We start from the raw sequence: 16,092 nt of genomic DNA, 5'->3' as shown, positions 1-16,092 counted from the left end.
GACTGATACAGCTTCTCTCTAACTTACTCTACAAAATGGTGACCATTTTACCAGCTTGCTAAAATTATCTCTCTGATCTGAGAGCTCTTTGTCTGGGCTCTCTCTAGGGATACTGCTTTCTTTCAGTCATATTTGAATTCAATTTAGGTTCCTGGGTGTGGGGCAGATTAAGAGACTTGTTCAAAAGTAGGAATTTCTCTTTAGAAATCCTGCTATAAATACACATTTTTTTCAGTTAATCCCCATGGTACTTTTGGTTAATACCATTCAACATTTCCTAGAGGTATATTAACTTGGGTATTATTATTAAAACCCCTCATGCTTGATGTCATGTGAGCTTCAAAGTTTTGTTTTCTTTGAGGTAATAGGATCATTCTAGATTAATACTAAGTTATGAACTATCAGTCTCCCACACTTTTTTTAAAGACTGATATTCAGATATTCAGTTTCTCCTTGGGCATTCTGAAAGCTTAAAAATTTGTGTATGTGTATCACCTGTTCTCGTAAACGGTTGTGACTCTTGCCTTACGTTGTCCTCTTTCTCTGCCATGCTATGTTCAGAAATGAAGATTCTAACTATTAACATTAACGAGAAAATGTTAATGAGCACCAGTGTTTTAAAACAGATACTTTGTGATTACACAATAAGAGACTACTGTTAACAACACAACAAACTCATAATTCACTCATTGTCCAATAGCTCTTTTACATACATTATTTTGACTGAATGCAAGCTAAAACTATCTAGGTTATTACTCACAATAAGAGACTACTGTTAACAACACAACAAACTCATAATAATTCACTCATTGTCCAATAGCTCTTTTACATACATTATTTTGACTGAATGCAAGCTAAAACTATCTAGGTTATTACTATCACCATTTAATAGATGAGGCAATTGAGGCTTGGAAGTTAGAAGCAGTTTCCTTTTGGCAAAGTGGGGTTGTAAAATAGGTCTTTAGATTGAGTCGTCCCTATATTTGCTTTTCGTATTAATACTTTAACAAGTTACTTCTTTGGAGGTAAGCAAGAGGATGAGAATAGAACTTTTCAAATTGAACGTGCACTTCTGTATTGGGATCATTTGGCAATTTGTAACCGAATGGAAATGAATTACAGCCCTGCATGTTGAGATTTTTCCTCCTCATCTCTCTCCTCCGCAATCCCCAGCCCTCACATGTGTTCATCCTGCCAGAATGGAGAACCCCAGCACTGTCTTTCATGAAGGGCACATTGTGCCTTCCATGCTGTGTGAGGACTTCTGATTGGACTCTGGCCCCTCTGGGAGGGAGGAATAAGGGATGTCCACTTGTAAAGTGACCGTTCTAAAAGAGTCAGATTGAAGAGCCATCTCAGATGTCCCCAAACAAACAAACATTGAATCAATATATCATGATATTAGTGTTCTAGAAGAGAGAAGGCAAAATCATTTAATTTGAAATATGAAGAATGATGTACTGGTTTAGGTGATATTTTTGTTTTTGAAACAATTTAAGTGAGTAGCAGGTCTATGTCAGATGTACTTGATACTCCTTCCTCAATTAGAGACATTTATTAAAAGTGAAAATTTAGAGGATAGCTCACTTAGAAGGAAACTAATTACAATATAAGTCATCAGTATATTTCTGCTTGTATTCTCATCAAAGACCCTAGATCTTTTCCAGTTTTTCTACTAATATGCCTCCCAAACTTTCTGTTATTCAGGCATCTATATAATACGGGCTTTGAAATGTCAAAAAGAAGTATTAATATTATGTACCAGTTGTAGAGGGATAAAAAGATCTATTTATCTCAAAGCTGTCTTTGAGGTTTCTGATTACTCTTGTCTATGGGAACCCAACCTTTGGAATATTATTGGGTTAGACAAGAGATCTGTGTTCTAGACTCACCTCTGTTCCTACCTGACTGTATGACTGGCACACACAGTCTTTCTAGGCCTCAGTTTCCTCCTCTGTAAAAGGAGACATTTCCACTAGATTATCTCTAAGGTCTCTCAAGCACCAATATTTTTTTTTCTTCAACACTCAGGGAATCTAACGGCAACATCTGGAATTGATTCATGAAGGAAAGCGTAATCATACCATTTGCCTCCACTCCTTTTAGCCTCAAACTACTATAACTTTTCATAGTCACAGAATATCCCTTCTCAGATGATACCATAAATTCAGAAGATTACACTGGGCTTCTCTGTAACTTTTCTCTAATGGGCTAAAGGAAATTACTCCAATTGAATTGGCATGCTTGCAAACAACCAATCTGTGAAATCAGTGGACTTCACACAGCCTATTTTCTTTTAAAAGTATAGTTTAAAGGGCCCAGAGCCCACTTTTCCCCTTGGCATAATTTCACTTGTTTATATGGCAAAGGAAAATCGCTTCTTCCTTTAGTCGAGATGGAGAACACCTTAAATGTCGTAAAGTGAGTGTCTTCTAGGTGAATTGTTTAAAAGTTTATCCTATAATGTGACAAAGGGTGCATTTTGGCCAAAACTGGACAATTCTCAAAGATGAAGTTTCTTTTGATAAGTTTTGGAAAATGTATTTTTTAAATTTTAAAATAAGTGTATATTCACTGGAAGTTGTTGAGAAATGTCCAGGGAGAAACAAACTTTTCTCGTGAGTTTCCCAGAGACTGTCTAGCAGGTTTATAATGGACATAACAAAAGAGAAGGTATAAATACACACAAGAATAGGGAGCATAAAAATGTAACATGTGATATGCATTTAATTGTGTTAGATGAACAATACAAGTGATAGCATCAAGTCACTGCACATAGTAATTGAAAACTGTCTTAAGAATAAATGATTGATGAAAGTTAACTAAATGAATAAGAAATAATTTGAGTACTTGAGGATTCAAAAATGTCAGAAAGAAAATGTATAAAACAGAGTTATGTCCCTGAGAATTTAAAATACATCCTGACTCTATTACAAAGAAATGGGGGGGGAAGCCATCATTAAAAAGTCATAAGAAAAAGAATTAGGAACTGTTACTTTAAAATTATCCAATAAACCACAATGGCTACTCACATAAAGTCCAATAAAGATGCATCACATTGTTAACAGTGGTTTCCTCTTTATGATAGTATTTGACTGAGTCTAACTTCCTATGTTATGCATCTTTACATCACTCTAATTTTATAACAAAAAAGCAATATTACTCTTATCAAAGCAAAAGAGAATTTAATGAAAAATTCTAACTTTTCTGCTTTACTAACTTTGTATCTTAGATGAATGACCCTTCACCCTGCCTTCCCCAAATTTGACATCTTGTATAACTATAGTACAATGTGAAAACCAGGAGATTGATATCAGTCCAATCTGCAGACCCTATTTGGACTTCATTAGTTAGTAATACATGGACTTATCTGTGTGTGTGTGTTTCAGGTAATTATATGCATGACATCATGAAAATGTATTTTTTAATTTAAAAATTAACCAAATTTGTATTTGGGGTTTGCACAAAAATTAATATATCATTTCTCTCACATCAGTTTCTTCTATAGGAGTTTTGCTTCCAATAATAATTAAGTATCTCAAAGCAGATCAAACTTTCAAGTGAGAACAACTAGAGAAACTATATGAAATTTAAAGTAAATCTGTTTTAAGACATCAAAAAACTACCAAAGCAGCCAGGATTTGAGGGTCCAAGGTCCTGTATAGAAGGGAAACACATTGAGACAGGGCTGGTATTTTAGGCAAATTTTCTTCCTTGACTTATAAGGCTGAGAGGCAAAGAAACCAAACACAAAACATCTCTTAGGAGTCAGAGATATTGATCAGAGGTTTCAGTTCTCTCTCAGAGTCTGGAAGACAAAATTTGAAATTCAAGGCTATTAAGATAGTCAGGAATTGACGTTTCAGAAACAGAAGTACCAAGGAATCAATTGGAGCTTTCACTAGTCTCAAGGTGATGCAGAGACAAAAATTTCAGTTCAGGTTCTGCCAAGGGAGAGAGGTCACTGGTGAATACCCGGGGCTTTCAGTTGGGACAACAAAGTTTCATTCCTTTAGCAGTAAGGTCAAACTGAAAATAAGCCAAGACCAAAAGACTGAAAAGACTGAAATCCAGTCTTGAAATAGCTAACTCTTTTGATCAGACAAAGGTGATATGTCCTATTCTACCTTCTTGACAGAAGTTAAGGATGCCTCCAGGTCCTCTACAATTTTTGATATTCAATGTTTGACATTTGAACAAAAATAAACAGATATGCCATGAAACAAGACCAAATGAAGCTAAGAGTAAAAACAACCAACAAAAATGGACCCACAGATGATCCTAATATTCGAGTTAGCAGAGTTTAAAATAACTATGACTAATATATTCAAAAAAATAGAACACAATATGGATAATTTCAACAGTGAAATCTGTAAAAGAAATCAAATAGAAGTTCCTGAAGTGAAACCTCAGTAACAAATGAAAAACTCAGAAGATAGGTTTAACAGCAGATTGGACACAGCTCCTCTTTATTAAAATGTATCCAAACTTAAGCACTAGGAAAAAAAACAATGACTGATACAGAGACGTATAAGACATCTGAAGAGATAATGTCTGAGAATTTTCCAAAACTGATGAAAGATAGCAAACCTTAGATTCAAGAAGCATATTATACCTCAAGCAGGATAAATGGAAAGAAAAATGCATTTAGATACAATCTTGTGAAATTGATGAAAACCAAAGACAAAAATCTTGAAAGCAGCCAATAAAAAAATACATTATCTGCATAGAAACAACAACAATAAGTGTTACATTTTAACAGCAAAGGTGGAAGCCAAAAGATAGTACATCTTTAAATTGCTGGAAGAAAAAAATCTCTCTACCTAGAATTCTACATCTAGCAAAAATTTTTTTCAGAAGAAGAAAGAAATTTTCTTTCAGAGAAGGTAAAATAAAGAAATTTCCAAAGAAAAACTTTCCAAAACTCTTGCTGGTAGTCCCATACTGAGAGAAATACTTTCAGAGAGAAAACATATATTCCCATAGGGAAAAGTGAAATACAGAAAGTAAAGAAGAGCAACAGAAAGAGTAAACAGTTGAGTAAAATTTTAAAGAAATATGTTAATTGTATGAAATAAATAAAAATGTCTTTGGGATTTTAAGTATGAGAAGAATAAAAATACATGAAAATAACAAAAAAAGAGTGAGGAGGGTAAACGTAATTAAAGTGTCTAGACACCCATTGCTTGGCATGGAATATAAATACTAATTTATTCTAGGTTGCTAGACATCTAAGGTCCATAATGTAATCTGTAAGAAAATTGCTTTAAAAAGAATAATACATAACCAAAAAGCTAATAAAGAGTGAAATGGAATAGTAAAATATTTAATCCAAAAGAAGGCAAGAAGGAGTGAAAAAGAAATATAGAATGCATAGAAAAAAGAAAGTGAAAAGTTAGGTGACAGATTCAAAATAAATAAATAAGTAAATGGGGGCTTCCCTGGTGGTGCAGTGGTTGAGAGTCCGCCTGCTGATGCAGGGGACACGGGTTCGTGCCCTGGTCCGGGAAGATCCCACATGCCGCAGAGCGGCTAGGCCCGTGAGCCATGGCCGCTGAGCCTGCACGTCCGGAGCCTGTACTCCGCAACGGGAGAGGCCACAACAGTGAAAGGCCCGCGTACCACAAAAATAAATAAATAAATAAATAGACTCAGCTCTAACGATAAAATAAAAATTGTGAGACTACATATAAAAACACCAATTTCATCTCATTAGTTCTGCTTTTTAATTCTTTTAACATAGGTTTTCAAAGTTGGATTCTCCTTTCCTCCTAATTTTCAAGAGAACACCCTCTCATCTCTTTGCTCTTTCTGGAATTTCCTATGCTTGGTGAAATCTTCTAATCTATGAGACAGGGCAGGGAAATGGGAGGAGGACAGCATTTGGAACTGTCTATGACATTTCCTGAACGAACATGGAAAAAGTCACTTTACCTCCTTAGGCTTCCACTCATTCCTTCGTCTGAAAATAAACCTGCTGGAATCAATTTTCTTCTAGACTTTTTCAGTCCTAGGCTCCTTCTAATTGGCTCTGTATCTATACCATGGGGCTAAGGTTTATCACAATCTCTCATATATTCAATGCAGTATGAATGCAGTTGGGAAAAAGGGTCAGGAAATCTTAATTTGTACACCAGCCATCTCTGATCATATATTCTGCATCTGCGATGCCTCAAATACAAAAAATAAAGATGAACGGTATGGCAGGAATATGGTAGAAAAATGAAAGTAGAGTGGTGGAGGGATCAGTGGATTGGGCTCAGAGGAGGTAGGTTCTAGATTTGACTCTGCTATTAATTAACCATGTGTTCGGAAAAGTCACTTAAATTCTTGGGCTCTTATGTAAAACTGGAGTGCACACTACTGCTATGTTCATACTTTGGGTCAATGTTACATGTAGAAATGCTCAATGGAGACATTGTGTTCTTCAATAACTGTTCCTTCAGCTGGTCTCAGATTGACTCATAGTATATAAAAGTCTATTAACGACAATATTTTCATTCGGTGAGCTTGTCTCTGAGGTCGTATGATAGGCAATGGAAGTGGGATAGGAAGGCATAGATTCAATACTCTCCTAGCTCTGTAATTTTAGACAATTTATTTTATTCTGCCTCACATGGAAAATGAAGGTAATAATACTTGCTCTGTTTTCCTGTCCAAGGACAATAATGAATAAGAAAGTACTATGTAAACTGTAAAGCATTTTATAGACATGAAGTGTTATTAAAGTCTTTTATAAGTAAACTCTAAAGAAGTCTAAAAATGTGATTTGAGTGAATAACAGGGAACTAGAGGCAAGAATGAAATAATGATTTTTGTTAATCAGTTACTGTGTTTCAGTATCTTGATTCTGCCAATGAGATATGTGACAGGGTCAAGACAGTGGCTGAAGTTTCCTTTACTCTTCCACCTCCATTATTGCCATCTTTAAGAGTCTGGAGCACTTCTTTCTTCATTTTTCTCCACGAATATTTGGGGCTTCCTCCCAAATTATATTGCTCTTTGTGCTCTGCAACTTGCTTTTTAAAAAAACATAGCAACATGTCTTACAGATCATTAAAGAGCAGTAAATGAAAACTTACTTTATTCTTTTTAATTGCTGCATATTATTCCATAGAATAGAAATGCCATTAATATTATTAAAGATACTTCAACTAATTTACAGTTAAATTGCTTTAGGTTCTGCATAATTAAGTGAGAGTATTTGTGTAGGAAAGATTTCTAAGTATGCAACCAATCAAGCAAATATTCTTACAGATAATTTGGTCAATATTGCCAAAGTACCTTCCAAAGGCAGAGTTTAGGTTTTCCAAATTGCACTCCCATCAACAAAGCATGAAATGCCTTTTCCCCCACACCCTCATCAACACTGCATATTATCAATATTTAAATTTTGGATCCATCTCTCTGATGGATGAGAAAATAACCCATTGGTTAATAGTGAGGTGGAGCATATTTTTACATATACTTTGTATATATCCTTTCATTTCTTCTGTGAATTGTCTGTTTATATCCTTCATCCATTTTCTATTGGTTTATTTGTCTCATTGATTTGTAACATGTTTCTGTATTTTCTGGATCTTTACCCTTGTCCTTTATATATGCTACAAATATTTTAACAATCTGTTATAATATTTTAATTTGTTAAAGATATTATTTGCCATTACAAAGTTTTAATTTTTCACTATTTTTGTTCTTTATGATGTCTATAAAATGTTTTCCCATGTGCTTTTCTAATGCTTTTAGTGTTATGTCGGTTTTTTCTTCTTTTGTTCATCTGGAATTTATTTTGGGGTGAAATAGGAATTAGGAGTATACATTAATTTTTCCCTAAATAAATGGCTAGTAAATACCAAATCAGTTCAGCATGATTTTCTTTAATGATTTAGTTTTTTCCATTGTTGTGGAATATAGCATTTTGCATATTAATTTTCACTGATATATGGAAATAGACATGGATCAGTAGAACTCTCTATTCTACTTCATTAATTGTGCAATCTTGCATTATAGTGCAGTTTTAATTATGTATCTTTTACTCTTGAGACTTCGGAAAAATATCTTTTTCTAAGTTAAATATTTTATCCATTTCCTTAGGTAATTAAATTTTTTTCCCTTTAATCTATCAATTTTGTGAAAATACAATGGATTTCCTGATGTTGAACTATCCCTGCTTTTCTGAGAAAATCCTATTTCATTTTGATTGTTTTCATACAATGATGGATTAAATTTTCTTATACTTTAAAATGTTTTCCTCTATGTACCTAAATGAGATTGACCTGTAGTTGAGGTATATTCTTCCAAGTCATTCTCTATACATTCCCATAAATGTCCTTACACATTTAATATAAGATTTATACTAGTTATTTGTATTGAGCTGGGAAGCTTTCCATCTTCTTCTATGCTCTTGAAACATTTATCGTATATAGAAATTATCTGTCCTTTGAAAGTTAAATAGACCTTACCCATTACTTTTCCTAAACTAACTCTAATTTTAGAGACAGATTTTATTTCTGTAGTGATTATGATTACGTTTTTAGCCACTATATTTAAAGATATTTGCTTGGTTTTAAACTTTTTTATGCTTTATATGTAAATACTTCTTAAAGTTTGTTGCTTTCATTGCTTCACTAGCTAATATATCTCTGCAAATAGCACACTATGACCTTGGCACCTACTCCATCAATTATGTCACAAAAAACAGACTCACTGCAAATAACTACAATTAAAAACTCAAACTTTTGACTAAGTTTTATGTTTGGCAGGAACTGTTTATTTTTCCTCTTACGGTATCTAATATATATTTTTAAATGTATATTTAAGACAGAGACTGAAATACTGCTGACCCAAATCAAGTCCTTCAGATCATTCAGTTTAGACTGCCTTATCTCAAAGCAGTGACAATCAGGAGTGAGAAGCTATAAATACTTAATTACTTAAAAATAATTGTGTGCCTCATCCTTTCTTTTTTAAATCACAGAAGCAATAAATAGTAGTGACAAAGTAGAATATACTAAGAAATAAAAAATGAAAAAAATAAGTTAATTCACCCTAAATCCACCACCCAGAGGAAAAGTATTTGTAATATAATCTGCCAGAAATTTTGTGCAAATTTGCCCATAAATATACCCAAAAAAGTGTTCTTTTTATATGTATGGATATTTGTAACCTGCATTTTTCATTTACCATTATAAACATTTTTCCACATCAGTAAATACAGACCTGCTTAACATTGGCTACACAATATTCTGTTGTGTGAGTCATTACAGTTTATATAGTCATGCTCCTACTATTGGACATTGACACTGTTTCTAATATTTCACTACTTTAAACAAGCTGTAACAAAAATAAGTTGTTTACCCAGGCACAGGGCAAAATATTTGCCCCACCTACCACTTAGGATTGCTAATGACAATGAAATGAAATAATATGTGTGAAAGCTATCTGTGAAATGTTGAGTGCTCTATAAAATGTGTTATTGTTGTTAGAGTTCATATTATTAGCCTCACAATGCCTGATATAACTGGGTACTTGGTTACAACTTTTTTGTTGTTTTAGTAACATTCCCATAGCAAAGAGCTGTAGTTTCGGAGCTCTGTGCATTCAGCCTGGCATGTTATGTGAACCTGTTAAAAAATGATGGTTGATAACCGAAAAAAGGAATGTGAGCAATTCGGGGGCTGCTTACCTCCATCCTGAAATTATTGTTCCCACCCAGCTGGCCAGACTCCTCTCTGAAGCAGTGACCCTTATGTGTCAACATGTAAGAAAAAAAGGACAGAAAGAGGGTTCCTCCAACTCAGAAACTCAGATTAGCATTCAAAACTGACAAACGTACACCAAAATTAATGCAAAGTGACAATAAGGACAAAGCTCATTTCAGTTGGCCTGCAATTTCCAGAGAACCAGAATGCGGCAGTTAGCCTAGTAGGATGTGTTTGGGGTGCGGGTGTCGGAGTTAGAAGGGCCTCTTGTCACAGTAAATGGACCTGGAGAAGTTGGCCTGGCCACCCTTTCTCTAGGTTGAGGTCCAGGGCACAAGCAGAAGCACAGGTTCTTAGGCCTGGGGCATGTTCTGTATTCTTCCATGCTCTCCACAGTCTACTGAAGGGTTAGCCAGAAACACTTGAAGCTGACTTTGTTCCCTGAAGCTGTTTCTGAAATTCCACGGAGTAAGACTACAACCTGGCCAGGCAGCAGATGAGCACGTGGGCTGAGGCCCAAGAAAGGTCCATACACTCAGAGAAGGGAGAGACTGGTATGGTCCCAGGGAGGCATGGGCTTCACGCTGCATGTCTGGGACACATCAGCACTGCTGTATTTGCTTTTAAATTACATTCTTGGCCTATTCTGCCTGCCTGTCTTTCTCTTCCTGCCTCTCACACGTTCCTTTCCCCCCACATATTTGCTCTTCAGAATCTCACTCCTTTTCTTTCCTCTTTTTACTTTTGTTACTTAGTAGATCCATAACTTTGACTCAGTTAACTCCTTTCTGTTGCATTTTCCTCATCTGTAAAATGAGAATAGAATATTCATTTTCTAGATGGTTGCAGGAGATTCTATACCTGTTGGCCCTCTTCTCACGCTTTTCTTCTCTTCATCTTTAAAATCTCTTCCCTTTTTCTCCTAGTGTCCTTTATGTTTTTCCTTCTTTCTTTCCATCTCTTCCTCTCCCTCTCTTCCTGGCATGCAAAGCAATCTCCCACCAGCTTAGCTTTATGCTTTCAGTAGGTCACCGTGGGACATTCCATTTTATTGACTAACCATTCCTCCTCAGCTCATGGGGCAGGCAGCATGGCTGTGGCCAACAGGGCTTCCAGAAGCAATGATAGGCCATTCTTTCCCTTTACTCTCATCCCACTGGCACCGAACCCCAGGCTATCACAATTGCAGAGCATGAGTTGATGGTCTAAATCTCTTCCCATGCTGAATTATTTCCCGTGGCATTTTCTTTCTCTTTCTCAATGAGAATTAATCAACTGGGAGGTGGGTCGAAGTCTTGGAAGCCACAAAAATATTTTGATTCTTGACATATGCAGCAGAGGTCTTTCCCTTCTGAGAATGTAGCCTGAAGGCACTTTGACCTTTGACACCAAATCTAACTGCTGCCCCCTCACAGGTACCTCTCAGCTGCATCTCATTGAACCTATAGAATGTTGACCATTTGTATGTACCACAGGAAAATGTTGGGTTTCATGGAGAGGATTCAAATAATCTGGGAGGTATTCTCCACCAGGAACAGCATAATGTTGCGTTTGAAAGTGAAGTTTCCTGGGTAGAACTGGCATGGAACACTTGTTAGCCCTTGTTCATTCTGTGCCTCCACCACGGGCCAGGTGCTGAACTGGGCTCCAAGGGCGCATGGCAGCAAGATCTTTGTTTCCAACTGTTCATGATCTAGTGGGAAAGAAAACAAATAGATGGGCACAGTCTTTCCACTTGTACTAGAGGGAGCTCCAGGATATGGGGGGAATACTGGTGGTGATGGGCATCTTCTCTGCCTGTACTCCAGATACATCTAGGATTTGGGGGGCACACTAGTGGTGGTGAACAGCTACCCAGCCTGGGGCTATTGTGGGGGATGGGCTTCCCAAGGAGAAACACCAGACTTGAATCCAAAGGTGAATGAGAAGATAGACATAAGAATGTGCTGGGCAGGGGGAGAGAGAATTTTCCAGCCTGAAAGAGTAGCCTGTTCCATGGCTAGTGTGTGTGTATGTGGGGTTCCAGTAGTCCTGCCGGGCCGGGCTGCTGAGTGTGGAGGCAGGGATGAGCGGGAGGTACAGCCAGAGAAGGAAATGGAGGCCAGAAGACTGTCACGCTAAGGTATTAAGATGCTTTCCTGAAGGCCTTAAGGAACCCTTACGACAGGTAAATAGGGAGAAAACGTGACTGCCTATGTTACTTTAGAAACCTCACTGCTAACTTCAGAGGAATTATTGATTGGAGGAGAGCAAGATGGACACAGGGACAACAACCAGGATGCTGGTTTTCACTCTGGTTGCGTGGAAGCGCCTGAGGGCTTTTAAAAAATAATGATACCTCAGTTTCACCCACAAAGACTCTGATATAATGCGTCTGGGATGTAGCGTGGGCCTTGGAAAGTTTTAAAAGCTTCCCAGGGGATTCTGATTTGCAACCCAGGCTGAGAACCACTGATTTAAGAGGTGGGGAATTGGAGAGGACTGAAGGGCTCTTGCATGTGTCCGACTTGGGCAGGGCCATCGCTCAGTGCTTCCTGAAAAACAACCATTTATATATTTTTTTCTTCTAGAAGTGGTTAGGAGGTCAGTCTTGAACTTGATGGTCAAATATAGGTGGGTTCTTAAGTGACTGGGAGAGGAGCAGTGAGCCTCAGTACCAAGGCTAAGACGTTCATTGATGGGAAGTGTCAGCATCTCAAGAATAAATTGGTAAAAACAGGCTGGGTGGAAATGATATAAATTACTTAGAGTTTAAGTTATTTTGTGAGTTACTTATCAGTAATAGTATAAGTAAATAGGCATACACGTATAACCAGTATAACCATTTAACATCCCTCCCACCCCACCATTCTGTCTGAATTTCACTTCAATTTTCTTCTCAAATTGATTGGGACTGGACAGGAAAACTCTCAATCAACTGCACTGAAAGTTTTCTATTTAGCCTGTCCAAACTACGGTTAATTTGTGAACAACAGCAAAAAAGAAGTATTTATTTTAAACGCTTCCTTTTTCACGTTTATTTTAAACTTGAAAAAGTGTTCATTGAGTTTCTTTCCACAGAGAACTCAATGCCCTACTGCCCAGTCTGCATTTCCCCCCTTTCCATTTAGTCCTTCTAAGAATTACTCAGCCCCAGAACGCTGAGAACATTCAGGCACATCCAAATACTGCGGAGTTAACCCCTTCTTGCACAGAAGGGCTCTCATGGCTTCACAACAAGGGCTTTGCTGGGAGAGAAGTCTTCCAACGGGCCCCAGTGCCTGCCGACGTGATGTGATGTAGGGGTTAAAGGCAGTTTGCAATTTCAAAAACTGCTTGATTTGTTGAAGGAGGCTCCTGAGGAAGAATATGTAAGTCTGAAAAGGTTTGCAACATCTGAGAAGGTGGGAGGGCATGCACAGAGGCCCTCGAAATGTCAGATTTGGGCCCGGAATCAGGAGACAGACTCTACTGGGGTTTCTATGACTCTCATCAACTGTTAAGCCTTGCTGTTGAAATCTCTGACAGTACCTTTGACAGCATGTTATTATCTTACCATAAAATCTGTCCCCAGTCCCGTAGTCCTGCTGCTCCCCCAGTTTCTAAGAAGGTGTGGAATGGTTACCTGTGGGGGATTGGAGAGTTAAAAAGCAGATTCTAGAAGTGCCTAGTGACTTGATTCTTTCAGGATCTAGGCTGGGATCAAACTCTCTACGTTTTTGGTTTTCTTTTTTTTTTCATTTTCACTGAGGTTGAATTAACAACAGCAAGAGAACGCCTCCAGGTTTACAGTTGCATGGCTTATTGTGTATATATCCTATAAAGCCGAAAACCATATGGAGAATTCCGCTTTCTTGGCTTTGTGTGTTTGTGTACCAGGAAGTAGTAAAATGTTTTGAGGTGCTATTAAGTCTTTAAGTTACAGAATCAAGATTCCACCTTAAAAATTTTCCATACTGTACGTGGTTGCATAGCCTGGGGTGCTGAGTGCCTGCCAAATATCTATCAGAGAGTGATTTATGATATATGATACGCTCCCCGGCCCAAGTGGAGACTGTGTCGTTGAAACATGAGAGAGGGGAAGTTTGCTCTCTCGAAACCATGAGGACTGGTTTCTGTTCGGCTTTTCTGAGGGGATGGATAGAATAAAACGTGCCACATTTTACAGCACTAAAACTTATGTAAGAAACAAAACACAATTCCATTCAAAAAAAAGAAAAACTTAATTTTTCTGTGGTTTGGTAGGGATTGTTTTCACTTCGAGTGACTGTTGTTCTTTGCTCCTTTATTCCTTCCCTCCTCGCCTCCCCGCTCGGTTGTTGCTACTCTAACTGAGCCCTGAAATAAAAAGGAATGGCTCACTACCGGCAATTAAAATATTTTAATATGAAATCTCAACTCCATGTTTTAAATATTTCATGTGCTTTCCATTCTACTCTAAGAATATATTGTGATTTCTGGTGTTTTCTGTTCTGCAAATGTTTCCTTTGCAGCTGTGAGGAAGTACATCTCCCATATGGCTTTTAGGACACTTTGCAGTTTGCTTAGATAAAGCAATATGGACCAAGAAAAATGAAATAGCAACCGTTTCTCCTTTATATCAAACTCTTTTGGGTTTCTAAGTTGATATTTTAATTAATTGCATTTAAAGGACAGTGTGATTGACTTTCAAAAATACTGTTAGTAGGGATATTGCTACAGGTTGTATAACCCATCTGTGAATGCTGAGCATTTTTTGTTGGTAAAATGTGTATTGCTTTTTTTCTAATCATAAAAGAAAGCTATAGTCACAAAATACGAACCTATTTTTATAACCTTGCTACATATTTTCATATTGGTTTCATATTATTGTACTTTACTACCATCATTCAAAATTGACTTTTTGTCAGTCTCATCCTTCCATTCTTCAGTACTCTGGTGGCTGATATTTTTTTAATTGAAGTGTGTTTGACATACAATGTTATATTAGTTTCAGGGGTACAATATAGTGATTAGACATTTATATACACTCTCAGATGATCACCATAATCTGTTTACCCTCTGTCACCATTTAAAGTTATTATGATATTATTGACTATATTCCCTGTTCTGTGTAGTACATCCCCGTGACTTATTTATTTTGGAACTGGAAGTTTGTGCCTCTTAATCCCCTTCACCTATTTTGCCCAACTCCCTGTGCTCCTCCTCTGTATCTATGAATCTGTTTCTGGTCTGTTTTGTTTGTTTATTTTGTCTTTTATATTTCATATATAAGTGAAATCATATGGTGTTTATCTTTTCTCTGTCTGACATGTCACTTAGTGTAACATCCTCTAGGTCATGTTATTGCACTTGGCAAAATTTCATTCTTTTTTATGGCTGAGCAATATTCCATGATATATTGGGTTGGCCAAAAAGTTTGTTTGGGTTTTTCCATAAGATGCTATGGAAAACCGGAACGAACTTTTTGGTCAACCCAATATATACATCTTCTTTATCTGTTCATCTGTTCACTTTGATTGCTTCTGTATATTGGGTGTTATAAATAATGCTGCAATGAACATAGGGGTGCATATATCTTTTTGAATTAGCATTTTCATTTTCCTCAGGAAAATACCCAGAAGTGGAATTGTTGGATCCAACGGTAGTTCTGTTTTTAATTTTTTGAAGAACTTCCATACTATTTTCCACAGTGGCTGCACCAATCTATATTCCCACCCAAAGTGAACAAGTATTCCTTTTCCTTCACATTCTTACCTATACTGTTATTTGTTGCCTTTTTGACAGTAGCCATTCTTACATGTGTGGACTTATATCTCGTGGTTTTGATTTGCATTTCCTTGATGATAAGTGATGTTGAGCATTTTTTTTCATGTGTCTGTTAGCCATCTGTATGTCTTCTTTGGAAAAACGTCTATTTAGATCCTCTGCCCTTTTATAATTGGATTTTTAAATATTAAGTTGTCTGAGTTCTTTATATATACTGGATATTAACCCCTTATCGAATATATAACTTGCAATTATCTTCTCCCATTTAGTAGGTTGTCTTTTTGTATTGTTGCTGGTTTTCTTCACTGTGAAAAATCTTTTTTATTTGATGTAGTCCCACTTGTTTGTTATGCTTTTTATGCCCTCGCCTGAGGAGACAGATCCAAAAAAATATTGCTAAGAATGATGGCAAAGAGCTGTCTGTGATTTCTTTTAGGAGTTTTATGGTTTCAGGTGTTACAGTCAAGTCTTTAATCCATTTTGAGTTTAATTTTATATTTGGTGTAAGAGAGTGGTCTGGGTCATTCTTTTGCATTTGGTTATCCAGTTATCCCAACATTATTTATCGAAGAGACTGTATGTTCTTGGCTTCCTTGTTGTAAATAAACTGACCATATGTGGGTTGGTTTATTTCTGGGTTCTCAATTCCATTCCATTGACTTGT

Source organism: Globicephala melas, chromosome 6 (genome assembly GCF_963455315.2).
Source record: "Globicephala melas chromosome 6, mGloMel1.2, whole genome shotgun sequence".
In the NCBI taxonomy this organism is placed as follows: domain Eukaryota; kingdom Metazoa; phylum Chordata; class Mammalia; order Artiodactyla; family Delphinidae; genus Globicephala; species Globicephala melas.
Note: the sequence above shows the minus strand (reverse complement) of the source record.